The sequence below is a fragment of the Balaenoptera physalus genome (genome assembly GCF_965194825.1).
Source record: "Balaenoptera physalus genome assembly, contig: HAP1_SCAFFOLD_550, whole genome shotgun sequence".
Classification (NCBI taxonomy): Eukaryota; Metazoa; Chordata; class Mammalia; order Artiodactyla; family Balaenopteridae; genus Balaenoptera; species Balaenoptera physalus.
The window spans coordinates 489,300-510,367 of NW_028126182.1; the positions used below are offsets into that span (position 1 = coordinate 489,300).

Genomic DNA, 21,068 nt, shown 5'->3' on the forward strand with positions numbered 1-21,068 from the left:
AACATTCAACGTTGTTTCCTGATTGATCCCAGTCTTTGTAATTATTATTATAATTTTATAAAGACAGAAAGTGTCTAACTGATCAACAGTGACAGAATATTAACAGAAAATGGGCCCATTCTTACTCATCCCAATATTTCATGATTTTGAATGACACATACCCACTCAGTAGTGCTTACATATTTGCAAATACTGATCTACTGAAGCAGGTTTGCTTCGTTTCTTCTTACTTGATACTGAATATTGCTTTCAGCACTTCTCAAAACCCTTCACCATCTACATCTTTATATTGTATATTTAATAAAAAGACAATTGCTGAAGGACTTAATTATTGTCTCAATTGCATGCTAACACATTCTTTATAGACTATTTCCCCAGTATGAGTTTTCTGATGTGACTAGCAAGTGAAAGATTTTCCACATTGTCTTTAGAATTGGCATCTCCTCAGTGTGAGCACTTTCTTGTTCACTCAGGAATAAGGAATCAGTGAAGAATGTCCTTCCTTCATTACACTGAGACTATTTTTTCAGTGTGAACCCTCTCATGTCCAATGACGAATGTGACTCTAGCATTCATTTCATCAGATTTCTTCTACAGCAGTGATTAGATGGTTTACCCCTAGAGGGCTCTCCTCGTAGTAAACCTTGGGCTGTCTTCTCTACTGTGTCAGGGATGAAGCCCACTCTGAGTTCTCTGTGCATTCTGAGGCTGGAGCTCCACCTGAAGGCTCTTCCACCACGATTTCAGGGTCAGGGTTTCTCTCCACATGACTTTCCTGGTAGTTTAAAAGGGATCATTTCTGGCTGAAGGCTCCATATCATTGATTACAGACACAGGGTTTCTACTCTGTATAAATTCTCTGGTGTTTATAAAAGTGGGAGCTCTGGGTAAAGGCTGCACCACATGGATTCCAGACATAGGGTGTCTCTCCTGTCAGTTTTCTAGTGCGTGTAAACGTGAGAGCTGCGTTTAAAGGCTCTTCCACATTCATCGCATTTGTAGGGTTTCTCATCAGTGTGAATTCTCCCCGATGACTAAGGTTATGGCTTTGACTAAATGCTTTCTCACATAAATGATATTCATTGTGGTTTCTCTCCTGTGTGAATGTGCTCATGACATCGAAGTGTTGGATGGTCACTGAAAGCTCTTCCACAGTCATTCCAAACATAGGGCTTCTCTCCCGCGTGAGTTTATTGGCGTGAATAAAAGTCAGCTCTCTGCTGTATTACCTTTATAAGGTTCGTCTTCTCCAGTGTGAGCTGTTGGTGTATAAATGCGAAACTTCAGATGAATTATTTCCCACGTTCAGGACATTTGCAAGAGTGACTCCAGGGTGCACTCTCTCATGTTGTCTAAGGTTGGAGGGTGACTAAAAACCTTCCACATTCTGAGATCTGTATGGTTTCTCTCTAGTATAATTAGCTTATGCCAATTCAGTGATGAATAATGGCTGAAGTCTCTCCCATTTGGGCTGAAAGTATAACACATGTGGATTTAAGGTTGTTGTATGTGAAATGTCCTCATATTCATTGCATTCAGTGGGCTCTTCTCCAGCATGAAATCCCTGCTATTGACAAGGAAAAGGAGGCTGTTAAAAATTACTCACATAATATTTATTCAGTCATTTCTCTACATGTGAATTCTAGGCGTCTCCCTCAGTGATGGTCTTCATTGAAAATCTGCCCATGTTACTTACATTCACAGGTCGTGTTACTTTGCTGAATTCACACAGATTTTCTATCTGGTAAACCCTCACTGGTCATAGCTTTCTGATTAAGTTTTAGGTCTTCTTTATGTTTCAAACACTATATCCATGAGCTATGTTTAATCACTTACCTTTTCACTGAAGCCCAGGTTAGAGTTTGACATGTACTGTCAAATGACATGGGTCCTCAGGTTGCTCCATCCTCCATTACATTGATAGAAAACCTCCTGGCCACATGTCCAAAGCCACGGAGGGCAGAGCTAGGGTTGAGGCTCTGATGTCGCTGATTCCCACATGGGGAGGAACCAAGGTGACTGAGGGCAAGGGCATCTGGTGGGGCAGAGGGTGCAACAGGGGAGGTGGGGTGCTAAAGGCCTGGAATGGGTGTTGGAGAACAAATGTTGGTGCCTTTCACCAAGTATTATTAAATGAGAATTTTGCGAGAGGTGTCCTTGCTGTGGAGACAAGACTCTCCAGGAGACCATGGTAAGGGTTACCTGGGAATTAGTGTTAATCCTAGGAACTGAATATTAATAAAATAATAACTTTGAACAGTAAGTCAAGTCAAAGTATAACACCCCATAATTTGCATTGTTTTCTGCAAAATGGGTATATTATATCCTCCTTACATGCCGAGTAGCCAATGCAGCCTTGTTTTTGACCATGGGAGGAAAAAGTGTTCCTTCTGTCTGCACATGACTGTGGGTTAGGTGGGAGGGGTCACTCCCAGCTGAGTGGTTGGGGATTCATGCCTGGTGTATCTAACAATACTTTGAAAGGCTGGGTTCTGAAGGCTGCTTTCTTTTTCCTCAGATTTATCTGCTTGATTTTCGGATTGTCCCTGCATAAGGGTGCAGAGGAGGGCAGGTGGTGGCAGAGTTCCTGATAATGAAACAACAGGTGAGAAAACAAACTTACTTTGATTCCTGAATTGATCCATCTTTTGCCAAATGGTCAGGTTTCTACTTTGGGTCCGGATTTTCTAAGTGCACCCAGGAAATATTAATGCCAGTTATGTTCACCACCCTGTTAGGGATATGGCAGGTCAGGGACCAATGAAGAAATACTCTCTTTCCCAACATTTACTTTCACTTGTTCCAGCCTCCATTAAGCTGTGACCTCACAGAAGACGGGGAGAGGTTTTTTCCTTCTCTTTTTTTAAAGGTCATCCCTTGGGCACAGCGACGTCCTTCATCATGTTACTGGCTGCAGTGGACTTAGGAATGCGGTGAACACAGGGGCTAGAGAATGACTCAGAGCAGAAATCTCTAGGCCAGTGGGGAGCAGGCGTTTCATCAGGTGAGTCCTGTGTCATAGGTGCTGGTGTGAGTGGGGGTTTGGTGAGAGATAGCAATAAAGAATCATTTATTTTTCCTAATTTTAAAAAGATTAACTTTCTACAGAGTACTCATAAACATTTTGATAGCTTCAAAAAGATAAACGTAAGCTCCTTAACAAAGTTGTTCACATAACCCTTTTCCTTTGTGTTCTTAACCTTCATTCAAATTAGAAAGTTGAATGCAATGTCTGCAGATTCTTATTTTCTTAATTTGGACTGTGTGTGGAGGAGAAGGGGCACAGTACAGAGAACAAAATGTAGAGCACTGGACAGCAAATGACAGTCTGGGGAGCTCCAAGACCTCACTTCGCCAGAGTGACATGAATAAAACAACCAGGATCTGCCTGAATGAGCTGGGGTTCTAGCCCAGGGAACCCCAGAAGTGGCAATAATGGGCTTTCTGATCCCACCATTGCCAGCCCTGGTAAGTGTTCTTATTAGACCCGGGGGATGTGTGTGTATGTGCTGTGTGTGTGTCTTTCTTCTCCTGGCACCCCTGGACTTGCCGAGTGTGCATCAGTGTTTCATGAAAGCCATGGCCATGTGGTGCTAAAGTTATAAGACCCTCTCAGTCTTGTATCTTCCTGCGTTGGATATATAAAATTTCTCTAATAGGTCCAGATGCAAATGTTCAGCTGTCTCCTTGGCTCCTACCTGCAATGGCATGGGGATGTCTTTTCCTTGGGAAAGCAGCTCTAGGCTCATGGAGAGAAGAGCGGCACACGTGTAGGGTGGGCAGAGATAATTGGAGCAAGCAAGTGAATTGCTAAGGTCTCCTGATAAGGAGGTAAGAGGCTGGGCACTAAGGGAACCCAGGTCTGCAGAGTCAGGGTTCCGACTGCAGAATTCTCCACATTAGCATGAGGAGCGCGTCTCCTTCGCGGCAGCCTCCTGCCCAAATCTTCCCAGCCTTGTCGGCTGCTGGGGTCCCGTCGTGCCGTGCCGAGCCGAACCGGCAGGTAGCTACGAGGCGGACGCCCCGAGACGAACTCGAGCGTTTGGGCGGTCGGAGCTGATCCCTCGCCGCCCAGCGATCAGAATCCATCCCGCTGACGTTCGAGCCCGTTGTCGGGAGCCACCAGGCGGCCGCTTTTATATTGTCCCTTCCCTCCTGAGCTTCAGTGACCTTCGCGAGGGATGTGACTCGCCCGCCAGGCGCGGGGCAGAGTTCCGGGAGGCCGCTGACGTTGGCGGCGACCATCCCGGTGATGCGGAGTGGTGAGCGCGTCCTGCTCTCACCGGAGACTGAATGTGGAGAGCAGTGTGTTGTGGGGCCGGCGCTGAGCTCCCTCGGATGGTTGTGGGGAGGTCTGCGCCGGTCGACCAGCACTCCCTGGTGCCCCTTGGCCCGCTGAGACTTCCCGTCCTGCTATGCGTGACCAGGAGAGGATGTCCGTGCACGACGTCGTCCTCCGTGTGTCACGATCCGTCGGTGCGTCCTCGCCGGCTTGGGGACCCGGGTCCATCCCGGTGCAGTCGAGGCGGTGGGGCTGCTCACCGTGGGCCACTTCAGTTTCTCCATGTTCCACGTGAGGCGGTCACGGGGGCGAATCTTGCCCCAAGGCAGGGGCACGGGATGCTTGTCAAGAGACGTGATCCACCAGGCAGATTGAACCGGCGTCTACGCGGGGAGCTCCCGTCCCCACTCCTTGGTCACCTCGTCAGCGTGGCGCTTGCGTTTGTGCAGGTCTCCTCGCCGCGGACTGTCGTGGGCAAGCGGGAAGGGTGCTCGTGGAGGGCCGGCAGTCCCTCCTAGGCTTCGGTGGTCGTAGGTCGTAGTCGTTTCTCTTTGGGAAACAGGGACCGCCCGGGGCCTCCGGTGATGGTCGTGAGCAGACACGAGCCTGGCCGCGGTCCTGGGTGGGCGTGGTTGTCGATAGCTTCTCTGAAGAAGCTCTGCAGACAGGGAAAGGCGTACAGATGCACGGGTGGACGGGAGGATCCCCCAGGGCGAGAAATGGGACCGATGGTGGCATGGGTCGAGGACGGGTGTCAGGGGCGTGGCGGTGCGCCTTCGCCGGTGTGCGATCTGGATCCTTCCTGTTGAGGTTCACACCAGTTACACGTGACTTGGAGTCTGCAGCGCAAGGTCGACCAGATGGCCGGATTTCGGTATTGGGGTAAGAAGAAAATTTAATGAATTAAATTTTTTTTTGTTGTGAGATTCACTACAATGTGAACATTAGTGAAATGAGAAATCCTGATGTTTACAGTAAATCGACATTACTGTAATAACTACTATCATTTGCAATTTTTTCACAAAATGCTGATTTATGAAATTTAAAATATATTTAGTACAATTTTTTGTGATACAAGTCTGCTAATGAGAAAACTGGAATTCTTTTGCAAGGGGGATGCCATTTAGCTTATTAGAGATTCCTATCATCAAAATTTAAGTTGTTAATCCTGACTTATAAGGAGATTTTGCATGGTTTACATATTTCATATTTGAAAATTCTTTTCACACATATATATACTACCAAATACTGCAGTTCATGAGCATATGATTTTAATTGAGCATATTCATTGCTTGGAAGGAATTTATAAAATTCCGTTAGATTCTTCTATTGATATTTGCCTTTTAATATGTTATTATATTGTACATTAGTCATTTCTAATTCTGTTTGCAGTTAATTTTAAAAACATTGATTCAAGTTTATCTATCCACAGAGGATCTGATTGATTGAAGATGGTGAAGGAGCGTTTTGGGATGCAGAATTTTCTAAATCCACCTGGAAGTCTGGGAACCTCTCCCTCCAGCCACAAGGCCCTGCCCCACACCCTGCAACAACCAATCTGGAAAACCAGACTTCAACCTCTGCAACAATAGGCCCCAAGGGTCAGGACTTGGTCAGTGACTCACAGCTTCGTCATTTTCAGTCTTTTCCATGTAGAACCAAATGCGGGGAAAGCCAAATATATTCCCCTAAGTAATCACTTAGGACGCCCCTCTTCCTATCAGCTTGTCTCCAGCCTCCCCCATCACAAACTCTGGGCAGGACATGCCTTCCTTTTTTTGCCACCAGAAAGTGTCCCCACTCTTATGTGTGCCTGAGTCTCAGCCTGATGTGAGGGGTGTTGGCTGACTCCCATGCTCTATAGACAAGTTCTGAGTAAATAGTGATTGTTTTCATTTGGGGGGGGGCGCTGTGTGTTTCTTTTTTCATATCCCAGAGCTTAGTAGGGCAGGAAGCAAATAAAACTCATGATAATGATTCCCATGTTATTTTAAAAATCACATTTATTAATCACTATTTTTTAAGTTGAGACACAATTCACGTACCATAAAATTCACCCTTTGAAAAGTGTAGAATTTAGTGATTTATAATCTATTCACAAAGTTGTGCAACCATCGGCACTAATACCAGAACATTTCATCACCTCAAAAAGAAACCCCATCCCCATTAGTCCATTCTATTCCACCTATGCTCAGGCCGTGGCTACCACAAATCTGCTTTCTGTCTCTACAGATATGCCTACTCTCAATATTTCATGTGACTGGAATCATAAAATATGTGCCCTTTATGTCTGGCTTCTTATACTGAATATCATGCTTTTGAGGCTCATGTTTTAGAATGTATCAGTAATGTACTCCTTCGTTTGGCCTAAGAATTTTTCTTTTTAAGTGATAAGATTTTACGTACATTCACATGCCATCTGGATTTGTTTTTCTAAAAAATATATTTTCAATTTTAACCATTTAAAGTCTACAGTTGACTAACATTAAGTACCACTTCCCTGCCTGACCCCAACTTACCCGACTCACCTGGAGCTGTCAGTAGGCCCAGAGGACACAAGCCCAGCCATGCTGCCCTTCCTTGGAACTCCCAACGTCATCCAAACTGACCATGACCCCACTATTAGTGTCCCTCATTGTAGCAAAGAGAACTCCGGACACGGAGAGACTCTAGTGAAGAGGGCAGCTGCCCCCAGGCAAGTTGTTGTGCTTGGGACAAGGAAGCAGTGCCCTGGGACCTGTAGTCACCCAGGGGCCCAATTAGGTACAGTGCTGGTCTACTGAGGGCGTATTATGCTGAGGTCCCCGCCAGGCCCCTATGGAGGAGAACCAGTGAACATTTGGGGACATCTCTTGTCATTCTTTTCTCCCTTCCTTCCTTTCTTTCTCTTTTTCTCTTTCCACCTGGAAGAGGTAAAGCTTGACAAGAAAAAACTAAATGACTCTCTAGACCATACATATTTCAGGGTTGCCTCATGCACCTGTCCTTATTTTCTCCATAAAAACCCTCTAAGGAACTAAGATGTGCTACGTGTTCCATGCACGCTCACCTGTGTTCCTGCCCCACACAGTCCTCCATCTTCCCTTCCCTCTTCCAACACTTCACTCCCCTGTAGGGGCTTAGGCAAGGGCAAAGATTGCTGTGAGTTCCAGCATGATGTCTGCCTCACCCCCTTCATGACTGTCTTGCTGACTCAATAGCCTGTGTTCTGGCTGCTCGGGAATCCCTCGTCTGTCCTCTGCTCAGGGACACTGCTCATCTTTAGCAACACCCACCTGTATTCCTCACTGTTCAGGCCCTGGGAAATCGGCTGTCCTGACCTGGGACAGCTTGAAATATAAGAAACTGCTACCTTCTACCGCTGGGGTCAGAAGGCTGGGTGTGTGGTCCAAGGCTCTCGGAGGTGTTTTGCATCCTCCCAGAATCTCCTCTCACCTCCCTAAGAAAGTCAACTACCAGGACAGCTCCAACCAACACCCTCCATTAGATGCTGAGCTGTCAATATTTCCAGCCCAGAAAGTCCACAGCCTGTGTTTTGCAACAGGGAAAACCCTCCCCTCTACCTCCAGTCCATCCAAGTCGTCTCCTGTTCCTCAGCTCGCACAGCTCACAGACGGTTTCTGAGTGTGTTCAGCAGGCGAGGTCCCATAGGTGTCAGGTCCCGAGTCTCTTCCAGCCACCATGTTCCACCCAACGCTACATGATGAGTCCACGGTCCGCTGGGAGTGCAGGGGTCCCTCCCATGTACCTCTTCTGGCACTGTTGCTGCATCTCCTTCCTCCTTATATCAGGGCAAGGAGCTTGGTTTCTCTGGGCCTGTGAGTGGGGAAGGGTAGGAGCGGACGAGTGGCCTAGAGAGTCCAGTCCATTCTGCATCCTGTGGGCCCATGACCCTGGTGGGTGGAAGCAGAGGGTGTAATGAGACAGCGAGGCTCTTGGCCTGCTTGGTGGCTCGGGATTTAGGGCACATTCAAGCGGAGGATGAACCTACTGGAGAATGTTGGTCAACAAACAGTTTCTGCATGTGTAGGAGCTGAACCAGTTCACCAAGCTCTCTCAAAACTAACATCCATTTATAAACACTCTTCTGGCAACAGGGGAAGGGCAGACAATGTTCCAGGAAACTCCTCCCTAACCTCCTGGGAACATTCTGACAGGGTCTTTGAATATGCAACAAATGTGTGCTTTGGTTAAGAAGACATTGGATGATTTGAAGGTACATTTTGGAAATGTAGAAAACTAAAGTACTTCAAAATTAAAATCCTATTTTATGATTTAGAATCTACTGTACTTAGATGACTGATAAATTGTTTAATGAAACCATTGGTAAAAATAAAAGCTGAGAGTTGAACAGTGTTAACATTACTTTCTATTTTCATAATTTTTACATGATAGTCTAAAACTGTGGCATGCTTAACTATTTGTCCACCTATCTCTCCTTCTCCCTCTCTCCATAGTTTTAAGATGTTTGTCACTATTTGGTAGGTGCCAATGCTTCTGTAACATGCACACTTCATTGTGTAGGAGAAGTGGTAACGTTTGTTCAGAGGAGTGTAAGTGAGGAGGTGATGCGCGGGCGGGCTGGGCCACTGTAATGTGGTGAAAGAAGGGCAGGCATTGTCCAGGGGAGCTGGGCCCTGGCCCCTAGGCTCCTGCTTTTATCCAGACATCTGGGGCGCCCTGATTCACTCTTGACCCAGTAAACAGGAGGCCTAGAAAAGCTCTGTGAGCAGCCCTGGCCAGGATCCCCTCACGTACTTCTCTCCATTTACATCGTGGGCATGGAGTTCCCTCAAAGATCTTCTAAGTTCTCAGTTCTTCTGATTTGTATAATCTTCGCTTTTCTTCTTGCCAAGGATGTCACTAACTAAATCAGCCTATGTATGATTAATATGAACATATATTATTGATATATTAATCAATATTATTATATCAAAATAATATTTAACATTTTATTTACATTGTATGTACATATATTTATGTAGTATTCTTTTATTATAATAAATTAAATTAATAAATATAAATAAACTATTAATATGAATATATATTACACCTGCGAGTCAGGATTTACCGCCTGGGTGCTCAACTCTGCCCACTGAGCCACACTGTGTGCCTGAAAAAATGAAGACTTCAGGGCAAAGTGAAATGTGAGGGGGAGGCAGGCAGAGAAGACCCAACCTGCAGTCACAGTGAAGAATGAGGTGTGTTCTCAAGACCAGCTTGAAGCGCACACTCTTAGTGAGGGGAGTGGATGCAAACACCTTTTCCTGCCCCGTGCACCCCGTCTGGAGTGGGGGTGGGGAGGAAGTGTCCTCCAGGCATTTCTTCTCCGGCTCCTTCCACCGGACCCACTCTCCTCCCCAGTCTCTGCTGTGACACTTGTGTTTTGCCACATGGAGGTGAATTTACCCCTCTGCCACTGTTCTCCTCCCTCCTGTCTCTGTTTTCTTTCCCCTCCTTGAGCCTCTCAGGCCTGCTATCAGCCAGGCTGGGGCCCTTCATTGCAACCAGCGTGCTGTCCTTGCCCCATCTTCCTCCTTTCAGAGCTGGGATAACTGGGTACCTGCTGTCACTGGAGACTTTCCCTGCTGTTAGTCTCCCCCCGCCAGGTGTTCGGATGTGCAGGACAACTAAAGACCCCTCTGACTTTCCCCGGGTGTGCATGCTAGCACCGACTGGAGGTTGCTAAGGCTTGCCACCTAAGCACAGGCTGTGCGTTGGTTTAAGACATAACCCAAAAATGCAATAAGAAAAAAATCTCCCCTGATAAGATTGGCATGACTAAATATATTCAGAACTTCATTGAGCCTATTCTCATACACTCAATTTATTACAGCTTTAGAGGTTTCTAACTTCTACTCAGATTTGTAAAGATTGGTCACTGGGAAATTTATTAGCTGTCATTGTTTTCCAGATGGCAGAGTAAACAGGGACTAAAGGTAGAAACACCTGCAAAATACCTAACATGGTCAAAATTGTCCGACTACTTTTACAATGTTATTGTTTAACCATCCAGACAAATGAGAAATGCCAGAGAAAAGTCAAATATAGATGTGTTTTTGTTCAGTCAAAAAGATGACAGTGAGAGGTGAGGTGAGGAAGCTGGCCCAGTGTGGGTGGTAGGACCAGGAAGTTGAGACCTTATGCAGGCAGCTGTGGCGGCAGCTCTACCACGTTCTCCATGGGGCTGGTCTCTGAGCCCCCTAGACGGGCAGCTTTTCTTGGTAAACTCAGTGTCATGATATCAGCCATTCATCAGGCACTTCTTTGGCTTCACACGTGAGCAGGACCCTTGTAGCTGCAAGGTTTACAAATTAGAGCCTCTGCAGTCACTAGTCTGTGCTCTGTGCTCTCCTCAACTGAGGCTTCTTCTGGTGTCTATCACAGCACCTATACCACGTCCTGAGTGTCCAGGCTTACAGTGGCTCTGCTTGAGACTGGGCTGTGACATTTCTGTGTCTAGCATGTAGCAGGCAGTGCATGAACATTTATTGGGGACAAGGAGGCTAAGCTACACAAGCTTCTACTCCTAAGCTGATTCACACAGCTTGTGACTGCAGCTGAGCTCCAGAGACCTCACTGCCTGTGATGGGCGCTAAAGCTCTCACAGCTTGTTTCATCTGCGTGTTCTTTTCCCCCTGATAATATGACCCTTTTAGCTTCTCCTCCTAGAGGTTTGCATAGACCGAGTGGGAAGGACCAAAGTTGTTCCAGTCTTGTGTCAGGCTGTTAAAGCTCAACTACACTGAAAGCTCATGAGAGGTACAGTATCACGTGGGGGTGACTTTCAACAAGAGTTGTCACAGTGCCACTAACCTCAACAAGCTTATTCACTTTTTGTATAAAGGTTTTAGTCCAATACTCTGCTCAAAAAGTGCAGAATGCACATTGTGTGATGTTTAAGCCCGTTGCTCTTGCTCTAGGGCAAGATTTCTCAACCTGGGGATTACAGACATTCTGAGCTGGATGACTTTTTGCTGTGGGAGCTGTCCTGTGTGTTCTGGGATGTTGAGCAGCACCCCTGGCCTCTACCCACTAGCATCTCCTCAGGCGTGACAACCCAAAGTGTCCCCGGATGTAGCCACTTGTCCTCTGGGGATGGGGGATTGGGGAAAAATTGCCCCAGCTGAAAATTTTTTCTCAAGTGGCACCAGTAGATTGCAAGGAAAACCAAAACAACAGCTACAAAAACAACAACAACAAATGACTCACCAAGACTTGCCCAGTGATGGAATTATGACAAACTAAAGAATAGGCTTTCATTGTGTAGTAGCTTCAGGCTATTTTTGGATCCTTCTGTGCAGATCGGACTCAAAGTCCTCCATTCCTTAGTGGTATTTGGCGCAAGGCCCCAAGATGCCTTTACCTCAAGTGTGTTTAATGCTACGTTTGTTTAATATATTAGCCCAGATCTGCCCCTCTGTGTGCCTGCATCAACAGCGTGTATCTACTTAGATTATACAATGTGAGAAAACAGAATCCTCATTATTTCAATAGCCCTCAAGGTAACAACTCACAATGAACCTAAACTAATTTTACTGATAATAGTGAGACTTTGCTCCAGAATATGTAGTAAATATTAGGAAACAATCTATTTTACAGGAATAATTCAAAATGCAGTTAAAGAAACTTAATCATCATGACTGTTTACCACCAGAATCAGGTAGTGTAGCATGTTAGGTGGTGCAGCAAGGTGAAGATGACAAGCCAAATATCTCTAACATGTTCCCCACTTACTCATCTCTAAAATATGGGGCACCACTCAGGGTGCACACGGATGTGCCACCCACACCTCTGGCCCAGAAAACACTCACTACTCAACTGCTGGAGTGCCATCAACAGGTATCTTCCAGCCAAGATCCCCTCAGGCAGCCTCACCCTTGCACGGGTCCCTCTCAGGGCTGCCACACCCAATGGTCAAGTGCAGAGGGGCACTTACAACACCTGTGATGGCCACATATGCTTCAGAGCCCGAATGGGTTGAGCCAAGGCTTCCTCAGGGCTGGACACCTGAAACTATGTCATCTGCCCATACCTGCTCCCTCTGTGCCCTGTCACAGAGGTTGACACCTAACTTGCACCCTGCTTGCCAAAATCGATCTTAACATTCCCTTCCAGAGAAACTGACTTGTGACGGGGGGAAAGCAATGACGAGAAGTATTTGGGAGCTAGCCTGCTCCGCATTGAGGCAGTCACAAGGACCCCTCCACGGGCTAGGTGGAGCACCCATAGTGTCTGAAAGAGCTGACGGTCCAGGTGTGCAAACTCTCACAGGGGAGAGGGTGGTAATTGCTAGTCACCATCGAAGCCAGCAGAGGAGCTTCCGGGTAGAAAGAAAGCAGAGAAAGCTGAACCCCCCACCCAGACCCAGGATTTCGATAAAAGATATTTTCACATATTGAGATATGGGGAAGTCGTCTGGCTTATACATGAGTTAACTTGAATGTTACGCAAACTAGAACAACCTGTGTGTGGCCTATCAAACATACATTGTGCTTCTGCTTTAATTGTTAAAGAAAAGAGTGCATTGACCAGAAGTAAAGAATGTGCATGTTAAAAATAAAGATGAAATGCCTCCCTTCCTGGGACGCCAGTGCTGAAGCTCCTTCAATAATAAGCCTCACTTCCCAGGTGCCAAGGCCATGCTGACTTGCTGTGTATAGGCTGATCTGTGTTTTGTTTGTTTGTTTTGTTTTTGTTTTTGTTTTCTCCCCTGAAGCCTTAAAGGAATGTATCCCTGAGTTGTTTAATGTTCTTTGCTCTGACAATATATAAAACTGTAGTGAAAACCATGCTTCCATGGGACAGTTCCTCAGAGCTATCTGCGGGGTTGTCTTCCAGGCTATAGTCCACAGTTTGGCTCAAATAAGATGCTTCTCTGTTCCTATTGTAGATTGTTTATTGATTATTTTCATCAACAATTTATCAGTTACTCACCTGTGATGGGAAGAGAGATGGGGGCTGTCACATACATGAGATGGGGAGAGTGATGGGGGCTGACACGCAACTGTGATGGGGAGACAGCTGGGGGCTGTCACTCACCTGTGATGGGGAGAGAGATGGGGACTGTCAAACACCTGTGATGGGGAGAGAGGTGGGTGCTGTCACATACCTGTCATGTGGAGAGTGCTGGGGGCTGTCACGCACCTGTGATGGGGAGAGAGCTGGGGGCTGTCACACACCTGTGATGGGGAGAGAGATGGGGACTGTCAAACACCTGTGATGTGGAGAAAGCTGGTGGCTGTTACATACCTGTGATGGGGAGAGAGTTGGGGGCTGTCAGGCACTTGTGATGCGGAGACAGCTGGGGGCTGTCACATACCTGTCATGTGGAGAGAGCTGGGGGCTTCACACACCTGTGATGGGTAGAGAGCTGGGGGCTGTCACTTACTTGTGATGGGGAGAGAGCTGGGGGCTGTCACACACCTGTGATGGGGAGAGAGCTGAGGGCTGTCACTCAACTGTGATGGGGGGAGAGCTGGGGGCTGTCACACACCTGTGTTTGGGAGAGAGATGGGTACTTTCAAGCACCTGTGATGGGGAGAGAGCTGTGGGCTGTCACATACCTGGGATGCGCAGACAGCTAGTGGCTGTCACATACCTGTGATAGCGAGACAGCTGGGGGCTGTCACGTGCCTGTGATGGGGAGAGAGTTGGGGGCTGTCAGACACCTGTGATGCGGAGACAGCTGGGGGCTGTCACATACCTGAGATGGGGAGAGAGCTGGGGGCTGTCACTCATCTGTGATGCGGAGAGAGCTGGGGGCTGTCACACAAAAGTGATGTGGAGAGAGCTTGGGGCTGTCACTCACCTGTGATGGGGAGAGAGTTGGGGGCTGTCAAGCACTTGTGATGCGGAGACAGGTGTGGGCTGTCACATACCTGTGATGGGGAGTCAGCTGGGGGCTGTCATTCACCTGTGATGGGGAGAGAGCTGGGGGCTTTCACACACTTGTGATGGGGATAGAGATGGGGACTGTCAAACACCTGTGATGGGGAGAGAGCTGGCGGCTGTCACATACCTGGGATGCGCAGATAGCTAGTGGCTTTCACATACCTGTGAAAGCGAGACAGCTGGGGGTGTCACACACCTGTGATGGGGAGAAAGCTGAGGGCTGTCACTCACCTGTGATGAGGGGAGAGCTGGGGGCTGTCACACACCTGTGATTGGGAGAGAGATGGGGACTTTCAAACACCTGGGATGGGGAGAGCGCTGGGGGCTATCACATACCTATAATGCGGAGAGAGCTGGTGGCTGTCACATACCAGTGATGTGGAGACAGCTGGGGGCTGTCACTCACCTGTGATGGGGAGAGAGCTGGGGGCTTCACACACCTGTGATGGGTAGTGAGCTGCGGGCTGTCAAACACCTGTGATGGGGAGAGAGCTGGGGCTCACACATACCTGTGATGTGGAGACAGATGGGGGCTGTCACATACCTGTGATGGGGAGAGAGTTGGGGGCTCTCAGGCACCTGTGATGGGGAGAGTGCTGGGGGCTGTCACTCACCTGTGATGGGGAGAGAGCTGGTGGCTGTCACACATCTGTGATTGGGAGAGAGATGGGGACTCTCAAACATCTGTGATGGGGAGAGAGCTGGGGACTCACAGTTACGTATGATGCGGAGACATCTAGTGGCTGTCACATACCTGTGATGTGGAGACAGCTGGGGGCTGTCACATACCTGTGATGGGGAGAGAGTTGGGGGCTGTCACTCACCTGTGATGGGGAGAGATATGGGAACTGTCACATACCTGTGATGCGGAGACAGCTAGTGGCTGTCAAATACCTGTAATGTGGAGATTGCTGGGGGATGTCACATACCTGTGATGGGGAGAGAGCAGAGGGCGGTTACTCACCTGTGATGGGGGGAGAGCTGGGGGCTGTCACCCACCTGTGATTGGGAGAGAGATGGGGACTTTCAAACACCTGTGATGGGGAGAGAGCTGGGGCCTGTCACATACCTATGATGCGGAGACAGGTTTGGGCTGTCACATACCTGTGATGGGGAGACAGCTGGGGGCTGTCACTTACTTGTGATGGGGAGAGACTTGGGGGCTTTAAGGCACCTGTGACCCGGAGACGGCTGGGGGCTGTCACATACCTGTGATGGGGAGAGAGGTGGGGACTGTCACACAACTGTGAAGGGGAGAGAGATGGGGACTGTCACATACCTCTAATGCTGAGACAGCTAGGGGCTCTCACACACCTGTGATGGGGATAGAGCTGGGGGCTGTCACATACCTGAGATGGGGAGAGAGTTGGGGGCTGTCACTCACCTGTGATGGGGAGAGAGCTGGGGGCTTCACACACCTGTGATGGGTAGAGAGCTGGGGGCTGTCACTTACTTGTGATGGGGAGAGAGCTGGGGCCTGTCAAACACGTGTGATGGGGGGAGAGTTTGGGGCTGTCACACACCTGTATTTGGGAGAGAGATGGGGACTTTCAAACACCTGTGATGGGGAGAGAGCTGTGGGCTGTCACATACCTGGGATGCGCAGACAGCTAGTGGCTGTCACATACCTGTGATAGCGAGACACCTGGGGGCTGTCATGTACCTGAGATGGGGAGAGAGCTGGGGGCTGTCACTCACCTGTGATGGGGAGAGAGCTGGGGGCTGTCACACAACTGTGATGGGGAGAGTGCTGGGGGCTGTCACACAAAAGTGATGTGGAGAGAGCTTGGGGCTGTCACTCACCTGTGATGGGGAGAGAGTTGGGGGCTGTAAAGCACTTGTGATGCGGAGACAGCTGGGGGCTGTCACATACCTGTCATGTGGAGAGAGCTGGGGGCTTCACACACCTGTGATGGGTAGAGAGCTGGGGGCTGTCACTTACTTGTGATGGGGAGAGAGCTGGGGGCTGTCACACACCTGTGATGGGGAGAGAGCTGAGGGCTGTCTCTCAACTGTGATGGGGGGAGAGCTGGGGGCTGTCACATACCTGGGATGCGCAGACAGCTAGTGGCTGTCACATACCTGTGATAGCGAGACAGCTGGGGGCTGTCACGTGCCTGTGATGGGGAGAGAGTTGGGGGCTGTCAGACACCTGTGATGCGGAGACAGCTGGGGGCTGTCACATACCTGAGATGGGGAGAGAGCTGGGGGCTGTCACTCATCTGTGATGCGGAGAGAGCTGGGGGCTGTCACACAAAAGTGATGTGGAGAGAGCTTGGGGCTGTCACTCACCTGTGATGGGGAGAGAGTTGGGGGCTGTCAAGCACTTGTGATGCGGAGACAGGTGTGGGCTGTCACATACCTGTGATGGGGAGTCAGCTGGGGGCTGTCATTCACCTGTGATGGGGAGAGAGCTGGGGGCTTTCACACACTTGTGATGGGGATAGAGATGGGGACTGTCAAACACCTGTGATGGGGAGAGAGCTGGCGGCTGTCACATACCTGGGATGCGCAGATAGCTAGTGGCTTTCACATACCTGTGAAAGCGAGACAGCTGGGGGTGTCACACACCTGTGATGGGGAGAAAGCTGAGGGCTGTCACTCACCTGTGATGAGGGGAGAGCTGGGGGCTGTCACACACCTGTGATTGGGAGAGAGCTGGGGGCTGTCACACACCTGTGATTGGGAGAGAGATGGGGGCTGACACACACCTGTGATGGGGAGAGTGCTGGGGGCTGTCACACACCTGCGATGGGGAGAGAGCTGGGGCTGTCACTCATCTGTGATTGGGAGAGAGCTGGGGGCGGTCACACACCTGTGAAGGGGAGAGAGATGAGGACTGTCAAACACCTGTGATGGGGAGAGAGCTGGGGCTCACACATACTTGTGATGCGGAGACAACTAGTGGCTGTCACATACCTGTGATGTGGAGACAGCTGGGGGCTGTCACATACCTGTGATGGGGAGAGAGATGGGGACTGTCACATACCGGTGATGCGGAGACAGCTAGTGGCTGTCAAATACCTGTGATGTGGAGACTGCTGGGGGCTGTCACATACCTGTGATGGGGAGAGAGCAGAGGGCGGTTACTCACCTGTGATGGGGGGAGAGCTGGGGGCTGTCACCCACCTGTGATTGGGAGAGAGATGGGGACTTTCAAACACCTGAGATGGGGAGAGAGCTGGGGGCTGTCACTCACCTGTGATGGGGAGAGAGCTGGGGGCTGTCACACAACTGTGATGGGGAGAGTGCTGGGGGCTGTCACACAAAAGTGATGTGGAGAGAGCTTGGGGCTGTCACTCACCTGTGATGGGGAGAGAGTTGGGGGCTGTAAAGCACTTGTGATGCGGAGACAGCTGGGGGCTGTCACATACCTGTGATGGGGAGAGTGCTGGGGGCTGTCACTCACCTGTGATGGGGAGAGAGCTGGTGGCTGTCACACACCTGTGATGGGGAGAGTGCTGGGGGCTGTCACACACCTGCGATGGGGAGAGAGCTGGGGCTGTCACTCATCTGTGATTGGGAGAGAGCTGGGGGCTGTCACACACCTGTGAAGGGGAGAGAGATGAGGACTGTCAAACACCTGTGATGGGGAGAGAGCTGGGGCTCACACATACTTGTGATGCGGAGACAACTAGTGGCTGTCACATACCTGTGATGTGGAGACAGCTGGGGGCTGTCACATACCTGTGATGGGGAGAGAGATGGGGACTGTCACATACCGGTGATGCGGAGACAGCTAGTTGCTGTCAAATACCTGTGATGTGGAGACTGCTGGGGGCTGTCACATACCTGTGATGGGGAGAGAGCAGAGGGCGGTTACTCACCTGTGATGGGGGGAGAGCTGGGGGCTGTAACCCACCTGTGATTGGGAGAGAGATGGGGACTTTCAAACACCTGTGATGGGGAGAGAGCTGGGGGCTGTCACATACCTGTGATGGGGAGAGAGTTGGGGGCTGTCAGGCATCTATGATGCGGCGACAGGTGTGGGCTGTCACATACCTGTGATGGGGAGAAAGCTGGGGGCTGTCACTTACTTGTGATGGGGAGAGACTTGGGGGTTTTAACACACCTGTGATGGGGAGACAAATATCGGACTGTCAAACACCTGTGATTGGGAGAGAACTGGCGCCTGTCACATACCTGGAATGCGGAAACACCTAGTGGCTGTCACATACCTGTGATAGCGAGACAGCTGGGGTTAGGGTTAGGGTTTAGGTTTAGGGTTAGGGTTACTGTTGGGTTAGGGTTAGGGTTAAGGTAGGGTTAGGGTTGGGTTAGGTTTAGGGTTACGGTTAGGGTTTAGGGTTAGGGTGTCCAGCCTTACGTCCCATTCAGCTGTGAGTGTAGATGTGGTCAGTCCAGTTGCATCACAGCCCCTGATTGAATTTTGTAAGAATTCCTCTCTCTCTCACTGTCTTTCTTTTTTTATAATTAATTTTTATAGTGGGGTGTAGCTGATTTGCAATGTTGTGTTTCTTGGTGCTGTACATCCACCTGAGTCACTTACAGAGAGACATCAATAAATTCTTTTCTAGTTTCTAGTAGTCAGATAGATGTTTTTTCTGTGAATAGAGTGTGCTGAGTCCACTTCCTTGAACAATGAGTATGTCTTGGCCATTACATTATTGGCATATGGAACGGTATCTGTGCCAATTTCAACCTCCTGGTTTATGCATCACCGCACCACACTTTTCCCCTTAAGCAGCCATCAGTGTGTTTTGTAAATGTGTGATGGTGTTCGGTTTGTAATTCAGTTCATGGTTGGCGATTTTTAGATTCCCTTTATAAGTGATATCTTATGATAAGTTTCTCTTGCTGTCTAACTTATTTCACTCTCAATGACCAAACATAAGTCCCCCTGAGTTGCTGCAACTGGCCTCATTTCATTGATTTCAGGGCTGAGTAATATTCCGTTGTGCTTAAGTACCAAATTTTCTTTCACCATTTTTTCCTTCCAAGGACTATTAAGTTGTACCCAAGTCGAGGCTGTTGTAAACATAGCAGCAGTAAACGAGGTGCCTGCGTCCTGTGGATTTTTGGTTTTTCCAACATATAGGCCCATGAGTGGAAGCGCCCTATGCTTTGTAGCTCTGTTTTTTAGATGTTTTAGGAAACACAGCACACTTCTCCAGAGTGGCCGTTGGCAATTTACATTCCCCCCTTCAGCGTAACAAGGCTCCCTTTTCTCCTCTCCTTGTCCTGCATATCTGGTTTTTACCCTTTGTGAGGATGGTCCTTTTTTCTGATTCGAAGTGATACCTCTTTGTAGTGTTGATTTGCATTGCCCGCTTCTTTGGTTGGCCAAAAAGGGCGTATGCGTTTTTCCTGAATATATTCTGGAAGTTAAATTTGAGAGACAGCTTTTTTTGTTTAATTGATTAATTAATTAATTTATTTTTGGCTGTGTTGGGTCTTCGTTTCTGTGTGAAGGCTTTCTCGAGTTGTGGCAAGCGGGGGCCACTCTTCATCGCGGTGCGCGGGCCTCTCACTATCGCGGCCTCTCTTGTTGCGGAGCACAGGCTCCAGACGTGCAGGCTCAATAGTTGTGGCTCACGGGCCTAGTTGCTCCGCGGCATGTGGGATCTTCCCAGGTCAGGGCTCGAACCCATGTCCCCTGCATTAGCAGGCAGATTCTCAACCACTGCGCCACCAGGGAAGCCCCTTGAATAGTTTTGTATTTAAAATTTGTCTGTGGGGACTTCCCTGGTGACGCAGTGGTTAAGAGTCCGCCTGCCAATGCAGGGGACACGGGCTCGAGCCCTGGTCCGGGAAGATACCACATGCCGCAGAGCACCCAAGCCTGCGCGGCACAACTACTGAAGCCTGCGCGCCTGGAGCCCGTGCTCGCCCACAAGAGAAGCCACCGCAATGAGAAGCCCGTGCACCGCAACGAAGAGTAGCCCCGCTCGACGCAACTAGAGAAAGCCCACATGCAGCAACGAAGACCCAACGCAGCCAAACATAAATTAGAAACTACAATAAAATTGGCCTCTGAATAACTTTGAGTGAATTTGGTATAAGTTGTAGAGTTTGCATCTACATTCACTTCATTCCAAATGGTTTCCAATTAATTGTTCCTTAACTACTTTTAGAAAGCTTTTGGGATAGAGACTCCATTGTAGTTTGAATGTCCAGTTTAATGGATTCAGCAGTCCTGTCAGTAGGGCACGCTGCCTCCAGTGACCTGTGAGGGAGGCGTGGCCTGCACTTCCTGCACTGACCACAGGGTGGCGCCGAGTTCGCCTCTCTGACCCACAGCGCATGCTCGTTCCCTGCGAACTCGATTGTGAGGTCAGCTGAGAGCAGTTGAGCCTCCTCAGGCGCGGGGGCGGGGGCGGAGGACTTCCGGTAGGAGGCCCGGCTCAGTGTCTCTGCTGAGAGGAGCTCGGTCTCCGTCTCCTTAGGACTCGCTGGGGTTTCGGCTTCAGGACAAAGTGGGGCTGCGTCCACACTGACTAGGGAACTAGGTTTCCTGAGGACCCAGGTGATGCCTGAGGAAAAGGTGAAGAGACGGTGAGGAAAAGTGGGGAGAAGCTTCCTGTGGGCGACTGACCGTTGAGGGGGTCCGTCTTCGTGTGAGCGAGGGAGGGCTTGGCGTGGAAAGCTGGGTTTTTGTTCAGGTTTGTGTGCAGGGTAGCCAGCATGAGTTATGGGGCGTCCAGTTTTCCCAGCACCCATTTATGGTGGGGAGTGTCGTGCTCCTTGGTGTGTCCTTGGTCCCTGTGTCATAAATTCACCGACCCCGTCCGTGGGGGTTGAATTCTGGTCTCTCTGTCCTGTTCCTCTGGTCCCTGTGCCCGTTTTGAGCCAGTTCCACACTGTTTTGGTGACTGTAGCTTCTCAGCAGAGTGTGACGTCAGGGAGGGAGATGCCTCCAGCCCGTTCTCTT

General features: G+C 49.3%; 1 long non-coding RNA gene across 1 annotated transcript; it reads left to right on the forward strand.

Moving 5' to 3' along the window:
* Positions 1 to 2,907: 2,907 nt before the first annotated feature.
* Positions 2,908 to 6,021, forward strand: LOC309653526. The gene is made up of 3 exons (XR_014259239.1): positions 2,908 to 3,004; positions 3,660 to 3,831; positions 5,715 to 6,021. It is a non-coding gene; the product is annotated as an uncharacterized lncRNA (long non-coding RNA).
* Positions 6,022 to 21,068: the final 15,047 nt, after the last annotated feature.